Raw genomic sequence first — 26,707 nt, 5'->3', positions numbered from 1 at the left:
AGGTCTGTGAGCGAGCTGCCCCTTCATCTGCGTTAGGAATAACGGTGTTAACAGCTTCTCACACAGTGCAGCCACACAGCAGCACAGGCTGTGCACAACAAGGGAGGAGGGGAGGCCAGAGGAATTAAAAAATGTACTTGAGTTTAACTGAGTTAGAGTTTGACTTGGGGTTTTGTGAAAATGAGAATTGACCTTTCAGACATGAGTAAGGTTTGTTTCTCTTGATAAGAGAAAAATGTGACGTGTGGACGAATCAGATTTTAGTGATGATAAACATATTTGTACAATCACCAGCCCTCTGTGGGATTTAAAGTGTGATTAGTATTAGTATGTAAAAAGTTTGTCCCTTTTACCTCTTTGACATTTTAGAAAAAAACTAATTGCTCTCCCATGATAACTGAGACTCCAGTGTTAAAGGGTCAGTTCACCCAAATCATAAACTTTCCCTGTTCCTGCTCAGAGTGACCTGTCTTTGGATTTGTGTTGATCGGTGTTTAACAAATGTAAGAAATCAAACTGTGTGTGGGGAACTTGAACTCAATATGTCACAGCAGCATTTCATTTTAAATCACCATCTTTAAACACACCCCTGCGTCTCTCGTCAGCTGGGATTGGCTCCAAATGTTAGACAATATCTAATACTAGAAAATATCTGCATGAAATGAATTTAGTGATTCGATGTTTCTGTTAACCGAAGAAAGCTGCCCCACTCTTTACATAGATATATGTTGTGACTCCTGTCCTCCTGTAACACAGCAGTATGAATGTGGAGGGCGTGAACTCCTGAGTCATTTTTAAGGATTTTGTCTGCAGTTCCCACGGCAACCCTGGTGTGCTGAGACCTTGAGATGAGGCCAAGTTTTACTCCAGTGTGATACATCATATGGGAGGTTTAGGAATAAACACAGCTTAGTAACCAAGGAACCACTAAAGTCACACAGACACATGAAGGACATTTACTGTTGAGATAAAGTTTAATTACGATTTGTTGTTATGGATCAGGCCTACATTATATATTCTATAAATATTTATACTTATATACATATATATTATGCATACAGTTGCATTGCTTCTAATATTTATGTTATTTATACATTCTTATAATCATTATGTGATTTTTATTATTTTTACCCTCACAATGCATTTGATGGAAAAACAACATCTAGAAATGAGAGGAACATAATTGAACTGAGCCAAACATTTTGAGGAACTTCCCTGCAGCCCTTAATGTCTGAAAAACAAAAGTAAGAGAATGAGCTAAAGCATGAATAATGATGTTTTTAGAAATAAATATACAATCTCAAATAAGATCCCAGGTCTGCAATGTGTGTACGAGGAAAATGAGAGCACCATCAGGTCAGATCTTACACACACTCAATACAGCGAGGAGATGAAATGTGCGACAATCCTAAATACATGTAGAGGCTGTCGAGGTGTTGGAAATATTTTTATATTTATGTATTCTAATTCTATAATTTATCTTTATGCTCTAAAATGGATGATTATTACTATTATAATGATAATTAAATGGATTCTGGATTTATGCATGCTACATTTTTAAAATACACCTTCTTAAATTATTCTAATTATAATATATTTTCAACTATGTACATAATCACACATATCTATATATTTATAATGATTAAAAACATAGTTGCTGCTCATCTAAATGCAAAACTTCCTTTAGTGACCTTGAAACTTGCAGGGAAGCATGCACAGTAGCAGCCACTAGGGGGGAGGTGTGAGTCTTGTTCTGGACTCTCTGCACTTTGCTGAATTTGACTCAGGAAGATGGAGACGTGTGTCCTGTTAAAGGTTTGGAGCAGGAATGGAGAAACTACAAATGCCGTCTTGTTTTCGGACTGGAGGCCACACAGTTCCCAATGTTCCCAGCCCTGGGTGCACTGGTAAGGGTTTCCACCTCCGCTGGTAATAGCAGCCTCGGCTAATTAACCACAGGCATTTAATTTAAGCCATGAGACCTGAGCCGTGCTCCTAAATGTCCCTGGAGGAAACGGATGAGGGGAAAGGCAGAAGGACCAATAAAAACGGGCAGGATTTAGGTTGGAGGGGGAGGTGGGGGCTGAGCAGAGGTTAGGGCCTGAGCACCTGTCGCATGCAGCCTGGGAGAAATGAAGGCTATTGATGAGCCGAGCAAGGTCAGCGCCGTCTGCACCGGGGCCTCCGCTCGGCCTCTTCGGATCTCCGGCACAAAGCCAGGGGGATTGTTGGACACCTGTCAATCAGCCTGCGGAGGGAAACGATCTGGACTTAGCTACTGTGCCTCAGCTGTGAGGCTCATGACATTCTCACACAAACCCCTGTAACAAGATAATGATCTTACAATATTACACTGACATTGAGAGACATTTTGCACACTAGCACATTATGAAGGATGAGATGAGCAACATGCTCCTCAGAACCAAACACACACTTTTGCTTTTGTCGGGAAGCTGAACTCCAACTAGGTGTGTGTGTGTGTGTGTGTGTGTGTATTAGAGAGAGTGTGATGGATCCAAATGGATAAAACTGAGGATACAGTCCGTGGTAAGACAAAACAAGTTCAGATTCTGTTTAAAAAAGATAAGACACTAAAATGAAATTATCAAATTGATGCCATGAGAAACCTGTAAAGTTTCTGTCCTTGTGACCTTGCACCGAACAGCGGAGATGAACTCAAAGGTCAAACACTAACCTGAAGTTAGTGCCTCTATATCTCTTATGTTTTTTTTATCAAGACAATTTGCAATTAATCACAATAATTTACAGGAAATCAAATGAAAACAATGTGGAGATGCTCAAACCTTAAATATGCAGGAGTCTGAGTGTGTTTGTGTGTTAGCACAGGTGTGTGTGTGTGTGTGTGCGTGATACGCTAGTGGCCAGTTTCACACCGGGGAGGTCTCAGAATCCTGCTCCTGCTGCTGCCTAAGCTCCCCCTAGAAAACAGCATTAGTTCAGGGAAAAGATGGGACGTCCCGTGAAACCTGCTCTGATCCCATCTGGGAGTGACCCCCGACCTCCTGTCTGAGAGGACGAGGGAGAGAGTGGGGTTGAGAGGGGATAAGGGAGCGAGGAGGACACCAAGATGATTGAATTTTGTTTTTCGGCTCAAGGAGGGGGTTGGAGGATTTAGTGAGAAATCAAAACCCCCTCCCCCCTCTTCTCCTCTTCCCTTCGTTGTCCACAGGACCCTGCAGCTGTCCCTTTTCCCTCTAATTTTTCTCTGTCAGATTTCAGCCTATAATTAGCAGAAAGACCTCAGTGACTCTCCACACACATGTGAGTGTGTGCCTGGGCAGCCCAGAACTAATGGTCTAAATCCACCCCCTATACACACACCCCTCCTTCCCCACCAAGCGTCCAGATTGCAAGAGTGACAGGTTCACATGTAGAGACTCTGAGCCGAGCTCGTTCCCACTGGCCGTGCAGCCTGAAACAGCAGCTCCACAGAGGTCTCCTCCACGGTGCCAATGGGCATCTTTACGCCCCCACCGAGTCCTTCCCCCTGCTCAGCATTCCTGGCATGGCATGGAGCCCCCACCTGCTGCCCGCCTCGCATTTAAAGACCGGGTTTTATAGAACCGGCTAAGATTCAGCGTCTGTGAAGTTACAAAGGGAAACCAGAGGCCTCCGAGCGCGTCGGCCTGCAGTGGGAACAGTGCTGCGGGAAACGCTGAGAGCTTTTCCATGACATCCCTCCCGAGGCCATACGTGTCAGGTCGTGGTTGTATAATCGCAGATCAAGGTTGCGTGGTTGCAGGTCAGCAGCTTGTCCATAACAAGTGGAGGTCCGCAGCGTGCTGGTGTGATTGGGCAGCGCAGTCGACCCCCGGGTCTTCTCAGAAATCCATCAACGTCACTGGGATTCAACACCTGTTACTATCCTGCATCCACATCAAGACAAACACTGGTGTTTTTCTATGCAGTTACTTCACTGACCTACAAATTCTTTATTACATTTACCTGTACACGCTGAACATAAGTATACACAATACACCTGTTAGAAATATTCGTATTGTTACGTATTATCAGCGACATCTAATTTATTGTATTTTGAGTATCAAAAGTAAAAGTACAAAGTATCAAAAGTAAAAGTACAAAGTATCAAAAGTAAAAGTACAAAGTATCAAATGTAAAACTACATATTTTTTGAAATGCCCAATTTTAGGACGTTTTTTTATTTTGTGCAACAAGATAATTAATAATATCAAGTCAAAGGATAAGTTAAAATCTTCACCTCAACTAAAAACAGCTGTTGGATATTTGGATGTAATAATGCGTCACATTTTATCATTTTACGGTAATATATTTTGTAAATTCTGTATCTATTAAACTACAAATATTAAAAACTAATATTAATAAAGTAGGATACTCAATACCCATGCAAAGTACAAATAGTACACAATTTAAAAATAAATAAATAATAGGCTTCTTAAGTGCAGTATGATAAATGTACTTAATTACTTTCCACTGAAAACTGCAAAAGAAGTTTTAAGTCAATCATTAAAATATTTTTTGTTGATTTTATCATTATATCATTATGCATTTATATATCAAAAGTGCAAAATTACTGGTTAATTTACAGCAGTTAAGGAAAAAGCACAATATTTGCCTGTGTAAAGTGGTGAGGTAAATGACGGCAATAAATAAAAGTACGTTTAAGTACCTTATTTTATTTATATACCCATATTTTAGTTACTTTCTACCACTGCAAATAACAGATCAGACTTTCCTTGTGATAATTAATCAAATATTGTCACCACGTTTAAAAACATGTGCTGCATAATGTCTCCGTCTGTTCCCCGAATGTCCTCATCCCTTCAGTAAACACACACTGTGGGAGTGAAGCAGATTTTGAATGGAAAGACAAAAAAAAAAAAAATTGTCGGTGCAACAGCACAACAGCTTGAAATTCAAGCATAACTATTTCCAGTGTAATACCGGAGCGTAAGTCAGCGTGCAAAATGAGACAAATGTCACCCCCGCATTTCGGACGTGGCAATATTTCCGAGGAAACCCGACACTCATCCTAGAGTAAACCGTGTCCTTAAAGGTATTACAAAGTCATTCTTTACCTCCTTTTTCTCACACTTAATTTGGGCATTACTCTCGTTTACGGAGGCTTTCTGCGGTTATGGTGGATTTATGTGGTTTATCAAGTTTTCCTGGCTTTTCTCCTCTAAACCCACAACACTAAATCACACATTTGTCCAAACACATGTGGTTTCTTAGCCGCCATGATGTACGGCTTGTACAGAGCACCTTTTCAGTTTTCGCAACATGCACATTTTGATCGATTTAGTGCTGCGACAATGTTCTCCAGCACCCGAGGGAGATGCACAGCTATAATCTCCCCATTAAGTTGTTTTTCATTCAGAAACTCTGAAATGTTGCTTGACTTTTTTTTGGTCTCGTGAACATAAAGCTCTTCCTCATGCTTAAATTCACCGGGCTGTAACACACGGCGTCGCTTTAATGAGGGCATGCAGGGGAAAGCTGTAAACGGATAAACACAGATAAACCACAATGTGGGAATGAACAAAAATTCAAATGACGGCACCAGACGAGGGGCTGGGACGCCTCGACAATAAAAAAACGCGAAGTCGCTGCAGCTTGACTGACAAGTTCATGTGGGGAGATCTTTACCGTAGCAATATAACTTGAGTTGCTAGGAATAACATCAGCAGATGGATGGATTTTCCGCACTGACCGATAAAGAGACAGCATCTGTTGTGTGTTCGTTTGTGTGTCAGTTGGCCATGTGTGCTCTTACATCAGATTTTATGTATGCGAGTGTGTGTTTCTATCTATATGATGGTGCGTTTGCGTGGGGATCCTGATTCTCCATGCCCAGAGTGTTGGCACAGGGGAACAGTATTAGATTTGACGTCCTGCCAAAAAGCTGCGGCTACAAATATAGCTACAATTTTTTGTTTTTTACATGAATCGCTGCCAGTGTGGGCAGAGGCCTCTGGATTGACAGGAAAACACTGCCTGGTATTTCACCGCAGTCCTGATTAATGTGACAGAGAGGTCTTTCAAGTGAGCGCTGAAATAGAACATCGCGTAGTTCAGACAGCAACAAAACAACACATAACCCTAAGCTTGATATAACAGGGGAATTGTCTGGTGTCCTGACACGAGGAGAACCACAACACTCTGGGTTTTTAATTTTTGAATTCAAAAACATGACATTAAGCAGACGCTGGTATAATTGAAAACTCTGTCTGATGCGTGACAGATTAAAATTTCTATGTCTTAACAATATTGACATATTATGGAAAGAATCCAGTTTTAGTCTGAACTTTTTTTTCACTGCATGATTTTGTTGATTCTTTACAATAACAGACTTCTTGGAATCCAGTGAATACTTTTTTGGAATGAGAATAAATGTCTGAGGGTTAAGTTAAATAAGATGTTTGTGATTTTCCTTCATGCAACAATGAAGTGGTTCCAATAATACTTATTACTCCTTTTATTTTCTCCAGAATCTTTAAGTCTAAAAGGTTGCTTTCCCTTTTTCATACTGATTCCAAGCTACAATTATCCAAATCCAAGAAGTGAACATAAAACAACGTAAAATAAAGATCCCAAAATCAAAAAAAGACAAGACGGAGGTACAACATACATGGTAAGTATGTATATTCTATGAATCATTAATTCAACACAAGTGGAGTAATTTGGTCGGCATTATTTTCTGAAGTTTAATAAACTACAAATAAATAAATAAAAATGAATTAAATGATAAAGGATAGTTCAATGCTCGCAGTGTTTCAGTTGTTGCAACATCAGACTCCTCAGCCCGAGTGTTGGCATGTGCTTCACCTTCTCTGGTATTCCAGGAAAGAAGAAATAAAATTGGGTGCGTGCACATTTGAAGATTATCAGTAGTAAAAGTTACTGCGTGCTCATAGTAAGAGTGCTGCGAGAGTGGGCTGCTACAGTGGTGTGACCTACTGTAATACACGTGTGAAGACGCCTCAGTAAACACCTCCACGTATTAGGGTGTTGAGAGACAGTAGTGAGTTGGTCTGAGCACTCCATCATTAGTCATTGACACAGTGATATGTGGGAAGCTGCCACATCCGAAATCACCGGCACCAGAATCACGACAGTCCCGCAGAAAGAAAAAGAAAATATTCAAACAACAAATTGCTTCATCGCTGTGTATTGACAATGAACGGCTTATCCAGCATCTGCAGGATCATAAAATTATCACCTTTCTAAAAAAGACGAGTGACGTTTGGAGAGGAGCCGGCCAACGGGACTGTGGGATGTTCTGGAAGCTGCCGCGGTCGTGGTTTAATGACCAAACTGATATTTCTGCTTTTATTGACCTGTCACTTGCTTTCAGAGACTTTCTCTGTGAACAGGAGGTGAGGAAGGGGCCGACGTCCCCGGAGGGACAAGCTGGCCTGCGGTGGTGACAGTATCTATGTACAAGTGTGAACAGACCCACTTCACCTCAACTACTGTGAGGACATTTTCAATACTCTCTTAAATATATAATAGGGAACAATTATTCATTAAAATGTCTAAAAAAAACTGTACAGGCCATACAGGCTATAGAAGTTATTTTCTTTTCCTTTTTATTTGGTCATATCCTCGTTACCCATGGTAACCGAGTCTGAGTTTTAACGTCCGGGACTAACGATGCATGAGTATCAGTTATGAGCTGTTTTCTCCTTGTACTGTTTGTATAAGTCAATCAAAATGGATCCTGATTATTAAAATGGTTGCGGTTTTGCTGCGCAACGTCAACATGATTTGTATCATAGTCTCATCAGCATCGGTGGTTTAGACAACAAATCCCAAGATCCCACGCTGCCTTATGATGACATCACACTAGGTCTTTTGTTGTTGTTTTGATTGAGAGACCCTCCTAACAGCAGAAGTTACATATTTTGCATTTGAAATCAGCCAGAATCAGTTCTGATCACAGTTGGACGTAAACCACTGGCTGCGTCTGCCGACTAAATAAACACAACTACTGGAAACACTACTGAATTACTCTCAGTAAGCATTTTGTTATAGTATCAAATTGAGCTCTTTTCTATTCTGCTTCAGAAAAACATCCATCATTCAGGCCGTGTCCTGCCAGAGCCGGGCTTGTTTTTTCTTGAAACTAAAAAAAACACCCAACACATGTTCTTACTCATAAAAATATCTTCCATTCAATAATAGGATTTCTAATCACATGTCCAAACACAGGCTAAACTCACGCTCTGCTCCGAGACACACACACACACAAGTTCACAACCGGGTTATGCTCTGTAAACAAGGTACAAATCCTGACAACTTTGCACACAAAGTTGAGCTCAATTTTAGCCTCCAAAGTAAACCATCATGCCTGAGCCAACACTTGGCCTTCACAAAGGCCCACTGTAGTTATCACCTTAAGTGTGAACGGACTGCTCTCTCTGCTTTTTTAAACATTGTGGAATTCCAAGAAAAACATCATAATTCCATTTATTTACTTTTAGAAAAGATGTAATCTCTGGCGCTGGATATCTCTCCAGTGTATCTTTGGCCAAAACAGGGTGAACTTTGGTGCCGTACATTTTTAAACACCTCCTCCCACAACCCAGCGCTCTGATTCCTCAGCACTTTTATTTGACTTTCACATTCCTACGCTGAGGCTCGCTGAGATCGAAAGGACGGGGGCAGCGGCGGCAGCCTAAAGGTTAGAGAAGAAGGCTTGTGAACCAAAAGGCCAAGCACTGAAATCCAGAGAAATGTTGATGGATAACAGCGGGATGGAGGGAATTAATGAAGCCGCAGAGGCTCAGAGGCCAACAGAGGAAGACTGTGGACGTACCGGACAGATCTCAGGTGTGAATGTGGATACATGTGTGGCTGTGAAGAAGGGAGGAGCTTTCCTGTTGGCAGCTCTGAAAATCTGCAGTGAGAGATTAATAGTATCTGAACCTACAGACCATAAAATGGTTCATGGTGGTCGATATCGATGGAAAGCAAGGAGACGAAGAGGTGATGTTCTTTTAAGTCCAGAAGTGAATGTTTTGGCTGAGTGATCGATATAAAGATGTGAAGATTAGAAGAATATTGCCAACCCCACGTGGGACCCAAACAGATTCTAAGTTTTATTTGTTCATTCTCCTTCTATTCTAGGGTTGGGGTTATGACATTAGAGCTTTCAAAGTAATGACAGAAACCCAGGATGTATTTTATCCACTCTCTTGACTTGGAGGATGGATTACAGGCTGAGGGGAGGAGGCCTTTAAAATGAGAAAGTTTGTGTTAATGCAATCAGCTGTGAAGTTGGTGCCAGTTGCGTGTATGTCTCCCAGCCTGGGTCAAATTAAAATGTTATCACTTTTGCAAGGGTCCAAGTCCCAGCTTTCGATTCAGGGATGGGTCCATTTCAGGTTTGGGTCCAGCAATTTTTGGTTCTGCATGGGTGTGGGTCCCAGTTTTCAAATAATTGGCAGAACCGGTGTGTTTCCATTTGTGGTTATAGTTAGGGTTCAGGTTTCAGGCATGGATTTTTGGACCCCTGAAGACCTCCATACTGAAGGACACTTCCTGGAGAGGGACCGTACTGCTGGACTGGATCACAATGTGGTCACGTGGTCTCATGTATTTGCCTCCCGTTCACATCCAGCGAGAATGTGAATGAAACATTTGCTTCAGTTTGCGTCGAGTTTAACTTTGCCCAACAATATTTGCATCAGATTTGCGTGCCTTGAAACTGCGTCAACCACAAGATAATTGGTCGGAGTCAGTTGATTAATAAAAGCGTTTCAAACTTAACTTCCTTAAACCTTAATTTCTTGGACAAATCAAGATGCTCAGTTTGGACATTTGTGGTCTTCATCTTCTTGCAGCAGTGGCTTGTAATTTGAGCTGGAAGAACAAGTGCATTTTTACCTCGTATAATCGTCTTGCAGAGGTTAAAGGTCAGAACACTGCACTTCAAGAAAACCCAAATCCACCGGGACGATAAATCGTCAAGCAACCAAAGACAAGGTCACAGTGAGTCGTCCTGGAGAGAGATTGATGTGTGTGGTGAGGAATCTTCATGTGATGTGACGATATTTGGAACACGCAGCGGCCGCCCACCCGCATGCCGGTCTTCGTTCGCCCTCCCTGCCTTCAGATTTCCACTGGTCTTTAATGTGAAAAGCCCACCCCCGCTGTAATTTGCTCACCGCTAAAACCGAGAAGTGACTCACTGACGGGAAAGGTTGCACTGACCCAGCGACGGGCCCTGACAGTGCTGTATTAAAATGCAACTGACCGCGAATGAAGTAACAAACTTTACTGCGACCGCAACCAGGAATACGCCAAGTCAGCACAGTTAATCTCTCATCAGCTCCCTTGCTGCTCTACGGAAACTTGCAACTGAAACATGGAGTAAATGTACATGGATAACAGATTTATTGTTCCATTATTGGTATTAGATTAAAAAGGAGAAAATGTGGCTCACATGACTGAACCTGCATTTCAGAAAACTAGTTGATTTAAAACCAGATTCATCGTTTTGTAATTAGATAAAAGGCATTCGCAGTAAAATTAAATATCAAGTGTGTATACAAATGCATCGTTTGTCATCATTTCAATTTAATGACTTTTCATTTCAACTGCGATCTGTATTACTATGCAGTCTTTCTATTTTTGCACCGTGTGCATTGTACGTATGCACTGTACCTTGTGGTCTATCTATATCTCCATCTGGCCGCAACAGGTGCAACCTTACATGCAGCCGAAGCGCTCTGGAAATGTCTCCTCATAAATCAATTTGGATATAATTACAGACATCACTATTCATCAGTCAGCATGGTCTCACATCGTGTCCTCTGAAATGATTAACACAGTGAGCTATTTTCACTGATGGAGTGATCAAAGCAAACGCTGCTTTCTTCTCTTTCATCCACTTTTCATTCGCAAGGAGAATAATTATCAGGGAGGCAGCAATGTGTGAAGCAAAATACTGGAATTTGTGGGATTCCAGCAGGATGTGAAATTAAATGCACTATTGCTGAAATAAACATTTTTGATGCGCTGCACGATTCTCTGTCGTCATCATGTTGTGTTCCTTTGCAATCACATCACACTTTATTTACCTATAGACACTATATCCCATCATGTTTGTAGCTTTAAAAAGCAAATGCCAGGTAAATAAATGGACAGAGTGCAGATCACACCAGTGTTTCCAGGTATAATTACACACAATACACAATACAATTGATTCAAAATCCCTCATTCTAAAATGATTTTGACATCGAGTTTGTTTTACAGCATTTAATGAACTACGATTTAGGTGAACAGTTTTTTGGTCAAACTTAAAGTCTATTTGCTTTTGACATGACTTAAAAGGACTTTTGAATAATATAAAAATGTTATGGAGCCGTTAAATCGCATAATTGTTCATCTAATATTAACAATGCAAAACATGTTTTATATGAAAACTGTCATGAATGATCCAAGTGCATATTTGTATACGTCTCTATCTGGAACCTCTTGTTTAACTTTGAATAAACCATTTAAAAAAAATACTCTTGTATTAGGATGCGTATTAGGATGCGTATTTTATCATGTAGCTTCTCTAATAAACTCTTAATATATTACAGTCTAGATTCCAACAGATGAATGTCTCATTAACTGCGACGCAATCCTCTGACGTAGATTCCATATGTTGCAAACATATTTCTAGGTACTAATACTTTCAAAACAAAGGGTACTAAACTTGTTTAAAATAAAATAATTTAACATAAAATATTAAACAGACATTTACAAATTAAAATGAATTCTTACTGGATTTACCCAGTGACACCAGTTAGGTATAACCACCATTAAATATGTACTTCTTTAAAATGCCAGGCAGGAAAGTTAAACATAAAAAGAACATCGAACAATGGATTAGTACAATGTGTTAATAATACTACATACAGTGTTACATGATGTGTAATTATAATGTAATATTATATATATAGTTATTCAATTTGATCTACTCTCTGGTATTTACTTTGGGCATCGTTTAAAGTTATATGCAAATGAAATATATTGTTATAATTATTATCATTTGAGGAAATGCACAACTGTATATACAATAAGAAAATTGTAAAAAAAAATAATAAAAAACGCTGTGTAAATCAAAGCCTACCCATTATAAAATGAGCACTCAATCAGAAATAGCTTGTTTACAGCAGCAGTGGAGGAGAGAATAGCTCTGCAGCTCAGCTAGCTCCGTTAGGACGCTGTCCAAATGAACAAAGATGGATTGCATGCTCTTTAGTTGACAATTATAAAATCACTGGTCCCGCTCCACCGTGCTGATAGACCGAACTAGTGTGACATGTGGAATCAGGGAGAGTGCTGATTAATTAGAAGCCTGCTAATTGGTGGCCATCTGAAATAATCGTAATGACCTGGTGACACGCAGTATGAGTGGTGTAAACGATCAGGCCCATACCATTATGACAGAGGGGGCCGAGGGAGGAGGGGCGGTGGAGAGAGACGGGTCCTGTATAATATTACATTATATGCACAGATGACGGGTTTCAACTGCAGCAACAGATCGAGTCACTATATATGGACGAGATCTGTTCTCGAACTGAAGAGGGTCATCGTGAAGTTTGATTTTAGGAGCATGAGCTGAGTTTATACAAGCAGCTTCCCACTTCAACTTAATGAGCTGTTTTATATAGATATGAATTTATTGTCTGCATATTTATAAAGGTTTGTTTTCCCAAAAAATAAATGTTATGGTCATGACAATAATATCAATAAATTACATTTAGCAGACGCTTTTATCTAAAGTGACTTACACTTAGTGCATTCAACATCTACCAGGGAGCATTAAGGGATTCAGTACCTTGCTCAAGGACACTTTGGCCTGCAGATGGGGAAGAATGAGGATTGAATCTGCCAACCTTCTGGTTAGTGGACGATTGCTCTACCGCTCAGCCACAGCCGCCCAAATTGAACATTTGAAAATTCTTTCCGTGACCTTAACCAGGTGTATTTATTTTAACTGTAACCACAATCTGAGTGAAAGGAGCTGCCACAAGTGATTAACACACTTAAAATAACCCAACTCAACTTTACAGAGCATTTCCAACGTTGTGGTGAATTTAGCAACTAAAAACTCTTTAACTCGGTTCCTCTTTGCTCCACCTTTCCTTTTCTTCTGACCACGACCTTCCATTTCATCGGTGACTTATTATAATACTATGAGAAATGTGTGCACGGCTGCTACAATGATTTTAGACAGCGGAGCTGATAGTTCAGTTCAAGGCCAAAAAGACTATCAGGCCACTGGGTAATGTCCCTGTGGTCTGATGTTCAGTCCACCCCTACCCACAGTTAAACAATCGGTTATCTGCTTTAATTTACCTTTATTCATATGCAGATCAGCCAAAATGTTTGATGGACCAAGAACAACAAAAAAAGTTGTTTGTTTTTTGTGTGGAGAAACATTCGACTCATGCAATAAAAGATATTTTGGCCATTTGTCAGGTTCTGAGATTGAGTTTAGTGGCTCTGTTTGTCTCAGTTTCAAAACCTAATTGGAAACTGAAGATTCATTCATTTATGTTTTGAATCAAGGGAATTTAAAAGTGAAATTCATATGAACATGCTCAGACTCTGTGAAACCTTGTTTGGCCCAATGATGGAAAAATTATTTCAATACCGCTCTCTCTCTGGTACTGTAACTCTATCTCTGCGGCTCAGCCATCGCTGAAGTGATTAAAGCAGATCTAAGCCAACCGAGTGAAATGCAGTCTGCAGGAATGTTCCACTTGACCATCCAGAGCATACCAAGTGAGAACGAGAGGTGGTGTCTGGGACCAGGCTTCAGTTACAGCAGACCTTCTGATGCTGTAGCAGTCAACAAAACATTTAAGCTAATAAAAAATAAGATGGGAGGGCGACGCCAAGAAAGTCGGTTGATGTGTAAAATGTCTTTGTAATATTAATGGAAGCCTGCTGGCATTGAAGCTTCATCATACAATACCTTAATGTCAGCTCTATTTTTTATCATTATGAAACAAATTATGTTAGTCAGCATGTGTGTGTTGATAGCAGAGGCCAAGATGGGCATCGTTCAACAAGAGAGAAAGAGTAAACAAGTAATTCTAGCTAACCTGCAGACAATAATAATGACCGAAATCAAAAGAATCAGTGATTTAAAGCCTTAGTTACAGAACGTTCTATATGTCAAACATCAGCAAAGATGAACTGGCATCTGTGAAGTGTTTCATGTCATCGCTGATGACCCTCTCACTTGTGTTTATCAATAGTAATTGTCTCCATTATCTAACTTATAATGAGTTGTTGGAACTAATATGAGGCCTTGTGTCTTTGTTACAGTTCAGTTTCAATGCTGCATCAAGAGTTGCCTCTAAACTGTAATGATTGTGAACAGAATGTGTTTCTCTCTCTCTCTCTCTCTCACACACACACACTCACACATGCACACACGCAAGTGACTAAGACAGTCCTTTGATCCTTTGTTGTCACATGTAGAACAAAGCCAATTAACTAACACATAAAGAGTAACATTTCTCAGCAGAATCAGACTCTACGACCATTAGTAGACATCAGCAGCACGAGAATCTTCTCTCTGACAACGTCCTTAAACTGCCACAGACCACAGTAGACCAGCACTTCACAGAAAATATACTTTTAATTTACTACAACCTTGTCACACAATGGGTCGTCTGCAGTCATCCAACATGAAGAGAGACAAAGTAAGTTTTGTTTTGAGCAGGAGAGACTTCAGGTTAAACTGTTTTTAGTTTTATACCTCTTCACAACTCAACTTTCTTTTATTTCTTCATCTTACTTTACAGTAGTTTTACAGACTTTAAAAGCAGACATGTGTAAATGACAAAAATTCATTCAACTCCGTCTCTTTGAATACATCTGAAGTGAGGATGGGACAGGGTTTTGACCTGTTATATGCATATTTGTGTATTTCAGTCACTTGGCAAAGTGCAGTTTGATGATAGGCTCTCTGCCTTTCAGCTGGATCAGGCAAAGGATTACTTGGTCAAAATTAAGATGTCTGTGGAGAACAAGGAGAAGGTCAAAAATGAGAAATGGGAGAAGAAAGAGAAGAAGAGGCAGGAAAAGAAAGAACTGAAGGAGAGAGGGAAGAAGGAGAAGGAGAGAAAAAAAGGGACACATGTTCCCATGTTCCTCAGTCTTCTCTTTAAATGCTGGGGTTTTCCTGATCATCTCTCTCATCTTTCCTCTACCTAAACCATCCCCTCATCCTGACTCCCCCCACTCCCCTACCCCTTAACCCATTCCACCCTCCAAGCCTCTCCTCCTCCTTACCCTCCCCCCTCAGACCTGTATCATATATGTACAAATACTATATATATTTCTTAGAAAATAAAAAAATTAAAGATAAACAATGACTCTTTATTCCAGTTTGCTCTTTAATTCCAGACACTGATTAGAAAACATATATTCCATTAATGAAAACAAAACATATATGTAAATATATAGCCTTCACTCTGCCAAACTTTTCTCTGCTCCCGCCCGCCTGAACTGTTAATTAGCAAAGACAACATCTCTGACCAAGACATCATGCTCCGAGGGGTATCCATCCTCAGTTCACAGCATCAAGGTGTTAAAACGAGGAAGTGATTTATTAAGTTCTAATTGTTGGTGTGGATGTCTCTCCGTCAGACAGGGGCTGAGGTTACTGACAGACTCTGCTGAGTGCTAAGTTCTGTCAGCGAGCAAATCCACTGTAGACTGAAACCTTCCGCTGGGGGAAGGAATATTTTTGAAAAGTTGCAAAGTTGTTGCCACCACTCGGAAGTCGCCCTATGCTTGTGGAAGGGTTAGTGTTTGTTTTTTCACCTCCAGCAGGAAGATGATTAATGAGTTGGGGGAACAACAGAGGAGAGGGAGAGCGATAACATGAACAGGGAGAAATAGGAGAAAGAGGTAGGACAGACTGAGATGAGAGCAGGGGGTTGTGGGCCTAAAATATCCCGGCATGGGGGGTTGGCAAGGGCAGAACCAGGGGTCGCCATGCTCGCCTGCAGGCCGAGTGTGTTCACAGACCACCACACACAACGCATGACTTACTGTAGATAGCAAGGGCTCAAAAAAAGTGAGGCTTGTCTGGTTGGTCTATTTGTGGAGTAGAAATTCAGCTACAGACACATACTGTCACCTGATGATGGATCAGTGGGAGAGGAGCAGATCAGATGGAGGACAGGAGCATGGGGGCATCTTGTTGCAACACAGGAGTTTGGGGAAAACAAACCTCAGGCGTCGACCTCGTGTCCGCCCGTCAAACACTGGACAATCCAAAACATCCACTGGTATTTGATAACAGCTACGTTTATTTGTTTTGGTCTGAACCATAGACAGACGACTTGTTGGTGTATTTTCTTGCACGTGGACTCACAAGCAGTTGATGTTACCCGTCACTCTGCCAGGTTTCAGATTCAAAACAAATCTGACTCCAGCCTGAAACTTAATCTGTTCAGTGTCCTCGTCCTTCCATAGTGGACCAACTCTGGTATTTATACCATACTGACACTTCAAGCTGCATTGCATGACTATTCAGTTTTATGAACTATCCTTTCTAATTAATTATAGGGTCATGGACGCCTAAAGAAAATGGTAAATGTACTGAAATTTAGTTTCAAGTCGATTCATACTACAAACCACATTCACTCATTAACACTCATTCATACAGAACTATTATACACTGCATTTGACGGGGCAATTTGAGGTTTAGCATCCTGCCCAAGGATGCTTTGGCATGCAAACTGCAGCCGGGGATCAAACCACCGTCCTTCTAGTTAGTCACTTTAGCTCCTGAGCCACAGCCATTAAAGCACATTGAAAAATGAATGCATCGAACTGATCTGAGGGGTCACAGGGGTCACATCCTTTACAAACCTGCAAAACATCGTCACCATACTCTGCAGGATGTTTGAGATTTTTTAGCCTCTTTAGCTCATTGTTTTGGTTATATGGCCTATTACTATTATTATTTTATGCTTCAGTCTCGGATTGTATCTGACTTTCTCAGCCCTTGAGTATTTTACGCCAGTTTCTTAAGATGGAAGAATGAGATAAAGTCATTTCAGTTATTTTAAAATAAGACACTGGAGGATTTTTAAAAATGGAACATAAGGGATTACAAATGACTTCATAGGATAGTTTTTCCCATCTAAACCAAAATGCTTGTTGACATGTATGTTCCCTGTGTGTTGAACCTGTCTGACTCCTTCTCCCACTCCCATCAGAGGTTGAACAGCTCGATTGGGTTTGGAATAGCACCAGTGACCCCTAGGGCAAAGGTCTGCAGACCCTGTCACAGCTCCGCTCCTGCATGAGGCCACGGTGCCCTCTGTGATTTATACATCTGCTCTGGGACAGAGCAAACATTTATAGCGAAAATAAAAACATACTGTATATTCAAAGTTGTACATGTGCATAATCATGTGCAGTCCATACTCTGTGAGACAGAAGCTTTTGTCCGAAGTTTTTGTGCATGTGTTTTCATTTTAAGGATCCATATGAAGGACATATCACTCACCTTAAGTTTCTCTTTGTAGGCCTCTGTGTGTGTGTGTGTGTGTGTGTGTGTGTGTGTGTGTGTGTGTGTGTGTGTGTGTGTATTCTCCAGTGTGGTGCACCTGGCGCGGAGCAGAGCTTATAAATTCCCATGATAAGGAGAGGGGAAGTGTCACATAGCTTGGTGTCATTTTTTTAAGATGTGAGGAAATGCCGCCCAGCTTCATTTCCTTTTGAAATACAGAAGCACTGAAAGTAGTAATAATTTTCTCATACTGCACAGGGTATTACTGATGGAGTAGAAGAGTTCAATATGGTGGCACTGGTGGAGCAAATCTGATCCTTGCTGCCTTCATAAAACACTTCTTTCTACAAAAGTGCTAAATACAAAAACACTGAAGAAAACCGAGTTGTAGTAGTTGCAAAAGCTGTGAAGCTGTGTATTTTGGTCTGTGTTATTTTATAGGATCAGCTACTTGGAATGTTGCTTTATTTGTATTTCACAGAAACAGAACACAAATCTGAAGTTTTCATAGGACTGATGCAAAAGTCTATAATCCTGATTAAGTAGTTGTACCAAACCCAGCAGGCACAGTGCACCATAAACATTCATTATAGCTACAAATGTCCGAGTGAGACGCTCTGCAGTTTCTACGAACTTTATCGGCCTGACCTCCTCGTATAAAGTCACAGGGCCCTGCTGGATTCACCACGAGCAGGTGTCGGGGATGATGACGCTTCTAACACACGACAAATGAAAAAAAAACACTCCTGCTGTGTTGTTCATGTGGAAAGGAAAACTGTTTGACAGCTTTTCAGACACTTTATTGTTCACATGATGAATGAAGGCTCCAACATTCACTCTAGTCTAAATATTATAGCAAGTCCCAAAGAATCATATACTTTCCAACCTTCAAATATTCTGATATTGTTCTTCAAATCTATAACATGGTGTTTTGTTTTGGGATCATTGATTGTTAAACTTGCCTCACACTCCAGCCAACAGGACGTTTACGAATCTGCTCAATGATTGAGTGAAAAAACGCTGGAGTCAAGTTTTCAAAATGGTAATGACACAGAGTTGGTAAAAGATCAGACAGAAAATCATTCTGATTATTTGACCTGAAGTACGACAGAGAGAATCGTTATCTCTGATCCCGGCTTTGACTTTTCAGTTATTTCTGAAAGGCTGCTTCCTAAAATAATTCTCCCCCAACCGCCGAGTTGATCTGTGCCTCCTCTGAAACCGCCTCCCATTAAAGAGATGTTCCGTGTGTAATCTTATTAATTGGTCGTCAGCCGAGATATTTTGTCATTTCATTCCCTGATCAACTGAGACGGAGGAGGTTTCCATGTAAATGATAGGTTTAGATAATCTCTTTTAATTGGGTGACACAGGGTGGTGGGAGGGGGTCCGGTGGAGCCAAGGGATCGGGGGCCATTGAAATTAAAACCTTGCTCATCACAGGAAAAGTCATCATGGTGATTGAACTTATTTGTGCACAGCGATGGACACCACCCATGATAAGCATTGCAGCAATATATATCAGGGAACTGAGCCGTGGTATCAAAGTCTTGCCGATAAATGTGCTCAACCAATCAAGAGTCAGCCTGAGCTGTCAATCATGATGTTTCAGCCTGTTTTTATATCATGAGATAAGTATAGAAAATCAAATATACTCCAAAAATAAACAGTGATAAGAACTGCCTAAACAGATTTAATGGTCACCAACAACGAGAAACTTTATCTCAGCGACACTATGAAATTGTACTAAAGTGATTATCATTTGACCAGACGTGGTAAAAGATGCGGTGTGGACGTAGCTCCCCGGTGCGTGTCGGTGTGGGCGGGAAATCCATCCTTTGTGATGAAAGTAAAGAGGTAAACAAACAAACAATTTTGCTGAATGTCATCGTCTCCCCGCTGGGTGTTTGTCAGTGGGGTTCAAAGGGGTGGATGGGAAAACAGGAGTGGAAATGTCATAAATCAGAGGGATTTTAGAATCTGATGACAAACCTAATTCCTGTCTGAAAAGATCCGAGCCGCCCCCCCCGACTGTCATCGAAGCTGGCCTATAAACATCGCAGCTGTCACCCAAACTCGCCCGGACCGCGAAGGACATGCCATCGTGCCTCTCACATGCTCTTTCCCCTGCGCCAATTCTGGACTGGAGGGGCCGGCGAATTCCACTTTGCATTTTGTCACATTCGGCCGCAGTGGGAGCTTGACCAAGACCCCGACTGTAACCCCCCCACACACACACACCACCCACCATCCGCTGTCATGTCTGACCATCTGTTGAAGGGCATTTACTGCAAAATCACTTCATCCTTCTATCACTCCAAAAACAGGTTGTGAAGCCATAAAAAGGAAATGTGGATGGGGGGGGGGGGGGGGGGGGGGGGGGGCAGCGGAGGGTGGTGAGTGGGTGAGAAAGGGGGAGCGGGTAGGGCGGGGGGGGGGCTCGGCACACCGTGCTAAATGTTGTCACTGCGAAAGGTGAGTAGAGGAGCTTTAGAGGCCATTTTCCACTCAACAAACGCTCCCCCTGCCCCTCGCCGCCGCCACCACCCTCACCCCCACCACACACACACACACACACACACACACGTAACAGGATAGCTCCTAGTCTGCCTGCTCTAACTAAAGCTGGCAACTCACCCACTCCAGATAAAAAATAAATATATAAAATTACACTGGGACATCCAGACAACTGAGGAGTGTGTCTCAGTGCGTCCAAATACTGTTGCATTAAATCAGGGTCAGGGAACCTCCGGTCTGGGGACGTTATACATCCAGAACGACAATTTATAATTACAAAAAAGCCTCAAAAATCTCGTGACAGAGATGATGTTTTCTGCAATGACAGAAAATGAGACAAAGTGGTAGATTAAGATGTTACTTCAGGGTGGTCTCTTTCAGCTGGATGCCGTGTGGTCAGTGAGATCGAAACACTTGCACATCATCGTGGAGAAGCATCCTGGCAACAGTCGTGAAAACAGAGTTAAATGCACAATGTCGCACTTTCAAAGAAAAACTGACAAACTCGTATTTTGTGAAATTAAAATACAAAACCAATGTGCCTGGTTTGTGAGGAAGCGCAAACTTGTGCATCACCACAGATGGTAACTTTCAGCTAAACTGGATTTGTTGCGAGGTCCTTGAAGGATGTTATAAAAGTTTTAATGGCTCTCCATAGGAAAAAGGTTCCTTGACCTAAAGAAAGATGAGAACTTTTACAGTTTTATAGCGCAGGGCCATGCAGGATGTATCTGCACCTGTCAAGTCTGGGCTGAGTTCTGCTGATGTAGACGTATAAACAGAATGTCTCCTGATTTCCAGTGATGGTGGATGAACTGGTTGTTTCACAGGTTTTGCCACATGAAGCATGCCGCTCTCCAAGATCCAAGAAATAGTCGCTCTGGTTATCGGTGTAGTCACAAGCAACATGTACATATTGTGGGCATTGTGCCACCAGAAATCCATATGACAATACAAAGGGCTGCACATAACAATCAAGGGGTATTTTTTATTCACTATTGTTCATTTTGCACTTTAAGTATTTTACTCTGAAACCTTGTTTAAACATTGAAAACCTGGAATGCTGCAAAACTCGTAATTGTTCTTTAAGTTCTTTTATTCAATTTGTCGAAAAATGATCCATTCGGTGACTAAAAGCAATGATCTGACTTGAACCGAGAGTTTTGTGATCCATTGCACCTCCAATAACCACATTTCTAAACCCGTACACAAGGAATATTCAATTAAACAGCGGGAAACATAGGCTACTCTGTAACTCTGACTAAAGCAATAAAAAATGTGATACGTTGTTTATCTAGATCTGCTCTAAAATAGAATGAGAAATCTGTTAGGGCGTTTTAATCCTGCGGACAAACAGACAATCTCCTCAGCAGAGGTAACAATAGAAGAAATAAATGATGATTTACACACAGCGTCTTTCACGCCTGTGGCTGAGCTGCCGCAGTAAAAGCACATTAATGCTCTCCATGATGTACTGCTACACAAAAACAAGTCAAAGACATTTTCTTTGTTATTCTCTTACATCAAGATGCCTCATGGAGCTTTACTGCACCTGTAAATAAAAACAACTTCACTGTACCTGTAATCATTCGCTTCTCGCTGCATTTGTTTTTGTTTTGATAGTTTTGCTTTTACTGTAACATGAATGTTTTCCCGACACAAGCGGTTTAAATTCCTGACTAACTGCTGCTTTGGGTTTCCCCCTCTCAGTTGGTTTAGACGTAAATGGCCGCAACACATCATAAATAAAGAGAAATATGTCGCAGGGCCGACTTCCTGTGTAATTAAATCAACATGCTGTACTGTATGTGATGCTGGAGAACGTGTGTTCGCCATATGTACAATGATACACACACACACACGTCAAATGCGTATGTATGACTGAGTATGGAACCGTTTTCATTTCTCTTAACGGACACTGAGACTTCACATGCAGCTGCTGGATTTATTGACCTTCTGTAATTTTGGGAAGCGTCTCTGTGGTCGTTTGCAGTTTTTAGATGGAGACATTCTTCAATGTCTTCAGTGACATCGCGGAAAGTATGAAGCTTTTAACAAAACATTTTAATTTAGTCGTTGAGATATGTGAACATTGTATTTAATTGTTTAAGTACTGCAACAATACGCTGATGTTTTTTTACATTTGAGAAAGGTTTTGAGGCTCATACACCGCAAAGAAAAACATAGCGATACTTATTTTGTTGGATTTCACACTAATGAAAATATGATCATGATTATTATGTTTGATTTCTTCCAATAAGTATTAAAAAATCGTACAAACTAGTTCTGCAGATTCACTGTGATCGTTATTCTGTAACTCACATCATTGGTTGCATTGTGCAGAATACAATATATGTTTTTATGACACGTGTTCAAAATTAAAGCATCACAGTGCAGCAGGGGTCGATGTGTGCAGCCAGGTGCCCTTTGACCTTCCTGAAACACTTTCTAAATCTCATTTGTCCGACCCATCAACACCTTTCTACTTCTCTCGCCAAAACAGTGATTATATCAATCACGACTGCGACTAATGAACATATCCACCAAGCATGAGGGACAGAATTGAGTCCAGAGCTGCTGGAAGAGGACGAGGACACGACCAGAGCTCAGGGCCTGTCCTGCCATCTGCTTCCCTCCACCACAGACTCCATTGTCATTTTCTGGAAGGCGATCACAGTAATGGTGTTGTGATTGGCTTTAAGTGGATTAGGTGTCAGACGGGGCAGAGTAGCTGTGGCCAGAGATGTGCGGTCCAAACACAACCTGTTGTCCGGCCTGTGAGTGAGCGTGAGCTCTCAATCTGGACAACAGACATGGCTGCTCCGCTCGTTAGAAAGCGTCACTCCAGTCCACTCCTCTGATTGGCTGAGTCACATTTGAAAGACTTTGTAAAATGGCACACCTGTGACCACAAAACTTTATTCACATCAGCACCAATGTGACGCATAGCAACCACTTTTGTTTGAGCTGAGGTTTAAGAACAACAACAGCGTGAGCCAGAGGAACAGCAGAGTAACATTATATATATGTAGGATATGTATTCAGAGCTCTTAGAGTCAGAACACTGTCGGCACAGGAGCAGTTTGTGGTTCAGTATCTTGCAAGGACACTTTGAAATACAAACTGCAGGTGCCGGGTATCAAACCGACCCACTCTCCCCACTGAGCCAGAGGCACCGTTATGTTATGTACTCTTTTTTTACCATATGCAGCTACGAAAAATTATAAGATACTTATTCCCATTCAGCTATAAATCTCTTAAAATAGAAACCTGGTTGTACAGAAGCACAAAATATTAAACATGCACAAACATTGCATCAACATTTTTCTTATGCGTATTATAGAACTATCAACTCATGATCATTTGACGGCAGTACGTTTGTCTTGTCCTACAATCAAGACAATTTTCCTAGCCGTGTCTAAACTATTCAATTTGCTGTAATCGATATATTTTTATTGATTCTTTAACTTTCTCCTACACGTTGACAGGAGTTCATTCAGGCACCGACATAGAATCACAAGCAGCAACTGCAAAGACCTTTAACCCACTTGTTGAGTCTTCACAGTAGTTTTCAGCTTATTTTAAATCTACCTCCCGCAATTAAGACTTCATTTGAAGTAGGCAGACAGATTACTGCAATAAACTGTCAAAGCAATTTAAACAACTGTGTTATGAAGTCCCAACGTCCGCCACGGTTTAAAATCTTCTTTCCACTGGGTCTTTAGTCGTGGTTGTAAATTTAACTTTACATTCCTTTATGGAGCAGGTGCGAGGGATTAGGCTGAGGGAGGCGTTCACAAACTGAACATGTTGTGAGACGACTGAACGGTTTCACACACTCCTAATGTGTGTGTGGGTTTGTGAACAGTATGATGTGCTTAAATGAGCCTGTACATGCAGATAATAAAAGACATGTGCAGATAAATTGCAGCAGGAAAAAGAACAAGTGACAGAAGAGCTGTGTCCAAACCCATAACACATAAAAGTCATTCACATGCTTGGTCTCTCAGACACCTGACATCTTAAAAGACCTTATAAAAGTTATTCAACCAAATCCAGAAGTATGCGTCCAGCATGAGGACATCCTGAAGAAGAAATACTGGAAGCATTTGAAGAGGAGGTCCCAACACAATAAGAGGACGATGGAGTTTTCTGGACTCAGAGGAAACACTGACAGGCTGCAACTTGCTTAAAACGCCGCAGCCAGAGTTGTAACCAAAACTAGGAAAAGATCAGGCCACATATCAGTGTTAGCTTAAAATTCTCTAGTGGACAGGAAACATTTTGTCATATCGCTGAGGTCACTCACTGCTGCCATTCGCTGAATGCGTCACATGCAAACTGCACAAACTACGGTGAAGCCGCTTTCTGTAGTTAAAGAATAACAACATCAATTTATGTGTTTAAGAAACTGCTCAAGATGTATTTCATGGTCTTGTTTGTAATTAATCTCATCATTTGTTTTTTTCGCTTTTATCCCCTCTTAAATATATTGGATTCTTTCATTATCCTTTATTGTCTTACTGTGTTCTGTTATTAAACATCTGTTATTCTGTTTAAACTGCATTTTTAATGTTAAGCAACCTCGAGGTAAGTTTTACACACGAGTTTGGATTAAATGTGCTTAAATAACGACGAACAAGCAACATATCAGTGCACGCATGTATTCTGATGGAGAGGTTACCCACACATGTATTCTGATGGAGAGGTTACCCACACATGTATTCTGATGGAGTGACTCATGAGGTTACCAAAATTTACACAAACACACAACTTCTGCGAATGATCTTCTAGGCTACTGTATTTGTAACTGAACACAGTTGCCTCTCACGGAGCACACACACATCCACAGGCTGCTTTTGTCTTCCAGCTGTGCATTTCAGGGACTTAAAAGAGGGTTTGGCAGAGTTCAAGCAGTTGGCCAGTGTGTGTTTTTGACACACGGGTTTCATGCACTTGCTGAACATGTGCAGCCACTCCAAATTCCACCAGGGAGAAGAGAGAGGACCCCGGCTTCCTGTTTTCCCCCTCTCTCCGCACACGTCGCAATTCGACCCTGGCTGAGCTGCACAATGAGCGTGGGTGTGATTCAGCTTTCAACAGGCCTGTTACCAGGGATTACCCCAGCGTTGTTTAATAGGGTAATCCGGGCCACAATAGAATGTTGTTTTATCAGAGTAATAAGTCAGACACTTTGCTCACTGAAGGCCTCAGAAATGTCACCGTGAAATTTCTGCGAATCTGTCCCTGGCCTCTGCCCAGCCGGTGCAGGTGAGGTGCATGGGAGAGCGCAGCTGCCACGCTCAAACTCGCATTCAGACACGCACCAGCAGGCATGTATGGCCCCCATAGATAGATTGATGATGGCAGGGGGGGATGCAGGAGCTGTGTAGCTGCACTGGCCAGCTTTAACCCAGCGGACATGCTCTCAAGCCCACAGTCATATAGTAACATTTTATGTGACAAGCATTATAAAAGGTGATTTATAGAACGCATGTGTTCTTCAGAATATATAGGCTGGGGTATTAAGTCTGCATTTTTAAATCTGCCTGCTTTTTTGCATCATCCAAACATTAACCGCTTAAGCAAACTTCCTGTGAGAATAACGAGCGCAGCAAATGGAAAACTGTGATTGACCTCCGAGGGCCCGACAAGGACAAGCGAGGCTGCTGCAGGCACACGCTTGTAAGCATTGTTGTTTTTATGAGCTGGCCCGTCATGTGTGGCACTCACCTCCGGCTCGTTCTCTTTTGGACTCGTTCAGTCGGAGCTGACCTGGATCACAGCACTGACGGTGCCTGCAAATAGTTCAGAGCTTTGATGTAAAATGTCTGCGGAACCAGGTGAGTGGAGCTTAGTGCAGGGGACACTTCAGAGAGCTCCAGCGGTAAATCATACAAACAATATTGTCATGATAGTTTGAACTTTGAGATTTCTTTTGTGAGCCTGTAGAAGAAAAACTATGTATCCCTGGTACAAAGTCTATTACACTGAAGCAAATGTTCAGGTTTTTTGTGTATTTTTAAGAGACGACATTCGATGGACAGTCTAAAGGCTAAAGAACATTTCATATTTTAATTCAAAAGGAAAATAAACCATGTCACTCTTCTATTAAAGAGCACCAAGGAAAAAGTCTTTATCAGTGTAGCTAATGCAACACAGATAAAAATACATGAGGCAGAACATAACTGCGATCCCAGTGATACTCACTGCTCCAGATCCAGAACAAACAAGACTACTCTACAGAAATATACAGATCTCACTCGGACATTTGTGTTCACATGAACAGCCCCTCGGGAGAAACTCCAGAAGATCTCTGGAGTTCAGCGCATGTGAAAGGTCTTAAAAGCTTCTTAATGCTTGAGCTTGTTATTGGCTGGAAAGTCTGAATCAATCACTCAAAGTCTTAATCCCACACAAACACATTTTTAATAATCATTCAACAAATCTGAAACATCAATCACATGTTCCACAGCTTCACTATCAAAGTTGTGCTTTTAAACACATTTGAAAAAGGGATCTTACCGACTGAAACACCAAACAAACGCCGGCCTCATGTTCTCTCTCTCAGGTTTGACTCCAAACAGGAAGAAAGGCCCAAAGGAGCTTCCCACCCCCTTTATAGACTCCGCCCATTTACCTGGG

At 41.4% G+C, this 26,707-nt stretch overlaps 2 long non-coding RNA genes across 2 annotated transcripts; one reads left to right on the top strand and one right to left on the bottom strand.

Annotated features, from left to right (window-relative positions):
* Positions 1-868: 868 nt before the first annotated feature.
* Positions 869-26,707, bottom strand: LOC109637950 (uncharacterized). Its single transcript, XR_011244306.1, has 3 exons — positions 26,588-26,707; positions 25,796-25,860; positions 869-2,248 (listed from the first exon to the last, which is right to left on the bottom strand). It is a non-coding gene; the product is annotated as an uncharacterized lncRNA (long non-coding RNA).
* Positions 11,262-15,131, top strand: LOC138411922 (uncharacterized). Its single transcript, XR_011244410.1, has 2 exons — positions 11,262-14,717; positions 14,950-15,131. It is a non-coding gene; the product is annotated as an uncharacterized lncRNA (long non-coding RNA).

Source organism: Paralichthys olivaceus, chromosome 10 (assembly GCF_024713975.1).
Source record: "Paralichthys olivaceus isolate ysfri-2021 chromosome 10, ASM2471397v2, whole genome shotgun sequence".
In the NCBI taxonomy this organism is placed as follows: domain Eukaryota; kingdom Metazoa; phylum Chordata; class Actinopteri; order Pleuronectiformes; family Paralichthyidae; genus Paralichthys; species Paralichthys olivaceus.
Note: the sequence above shows the minus strand (reverse complement) of the source record. Positions and strands in the feature narration are given on the sequence as shown.